Source organism: Spinacia oleracea, chromosome 3, assembly GCF_020520425.1.
Source record: "Spinacia oleracea cultivar Varoflay chromosome 3, BTI_SOV_V1, whole genome shotgun sequence".
Classification (NCBI taxonomy): domain Eukaryota; kingdom Viridiplantae; phylum Streptophyta; class Magnoliopsida; order Caryophyllales; family Amaranthaceae; genus Spinacia; species Spinacia oleracea.
Window position 1 is genome coordinate 137579684 of NC_079489.1, and position 1678 is coordinate 137581361.

General features: G+C 49.1%; 1 long non-coding RNA gene across 1 annotated transcript; it reads left to right on the forward strand.

The window, feature by feature from the left end:
• Positions 1 to 263: 263 nt before the first annotated feature.
• LOC130470612 (uncharacterized) lies at positions 264 to 697 on the forward strand. The gene is made up of 3 exons (XR_008931332.1): positions 264 to 387; positions 470 to 610; positions 683 to 697. It is a non-coding gene; the product is annotated as an uncharacterized lncRNA (long non-coding RNA).
• The last annotated feature ends 981 nt before the right edge of the window (positions 698 to 1678 follow it).

Genomic DNA, 1678 nt, shown 5'->3' on the forward strand with positions numbered 1-1678 from the left:
TTATCCTCTATCTCGTATTTCGTCATTCTTTTCATGTGCGAGATCTGACTGCGTTTTGTACGAAAATAGGTGGTTTGGACCCCATGGCTCTCTTTTAGGGGTACCCATGCTTCGGTCAGGGAGAGTTATGCCCTGAGCCAGATGCGGGTCTTGTTCGTTGGCCGCCGGGACCCTGTCTGGTACCTGGGAGAGCGGGTACATATGCAGACGGTCGGGGTTTTTTCGGTGCCCAGGCCTCCGCCTGCGACCATGATGTCTACTCGCTCGATAGGCGAGTCGTGGAGGGTCCACTCGAGGACTGGTGTGCCGGCGACAGAGTTGGTGATAGAGGGAGCTAGCTATTACCAGTTTATCCAGGATTCTCTTCGTCTCCCGGAGCCTGGCGCTGTAAGTTGTCTCCTCTCTTTGTATTGATTTTAGTGTTTTCATGTTCGTGCCCATGTGTTTATGCCTACTTTGTTTTGTGCAGGAGGGTCCTGACCCTTTGTTGGGGGGATGGGTGCTTCCCGATGCTCGGATCTCGTATACCGGAGAGAGTGGATCCGAGATTGTGGAGACTTTCCCGGAAGACCGGGTTTTCCATGCTCCGCTCCCTGAGGGAGTAGAGGCGGTATGCACCTTTCATTTGTGTACTCTTCTTTATATTTTTTTCTTTCTTCTTTTACTGACATTCTTGTTTAAGGTTCCGGCCCGTACGGCCAATGCGATGGTGGGGGTGATCAACCGATTGAAGTCCGCGTTGGTTCGAGCTCGGTCTGCACTTTCTTGCAGGAGCCCCCACTCTACTCGGGTAATGTGCCCTCTCATTTTTTCTTTTGATCTGTACCTTTGGTTTGGCTTTCGGTTATTCACTCTCTTTTTTTGTCCCTTTTTGCAGACGGCTACTGGGCGTGCTGGGGCCGACGACGCGGGTCCCTCGGGCGGGGGGCACTGTCGTCGCGAGAGAGAGAGAGAGAGCACAACACTCGCCCCTACGGCATCGCCGTTCTGACGCGGGGGTGAGTTCTTCCGGGGAGAGGTCCGAGTCGGAGCATAGGCGGCGTTCCGTGTCGGTGGACCGAGAGCCTAGCCCCGAGTTGCAGTCGCAACCCCATTTTTGGGGTGACTCTGGCTGGGGTCCCTCATACCACGGGGAGTGGAGTGGATGGACCGGCGAGGCTTGGAGACATGGAGCCGATGACGAGTCTTAGGCTTACCTCCTGTTTTATACATATTCATTCTTGTGTTCCGCATGTATATATATATTTTTTGCGATTTTTGGTGCAAGAATGTTTTGAGCCTTCCGTGGGCTTTGTTTTAACATATTATAGCAATATTAGCTTCCTAAACCAACGATGAATTTTTAAAAGGAAAAGACTTTCGTAAAAATAATGAGTTCATATAAGAGTGCACATATATTTTTAGACTAAACGACTGCATGTTCACTATTTTTGTTTTTTTTTTGCCGACTCGTGTCATACTCCTTTGTTGGGCTTTTTCCTGGAAACTCTTGTGGCTTTTTCATTTTATTTGGTATTGCCCGTGCATGGATTAGGGTAGAGTGCCCTTTGCGATATCTTTTCTTCTTGATGCGTTGCATGACTTTATTATTTTATAATTTTTTATTGGACCGAATCCTTGAGAAGGATTGCCTATGTATCTTGTCAGAATCAGGTCGCGCGTAGTTCTAGCTTTAAAA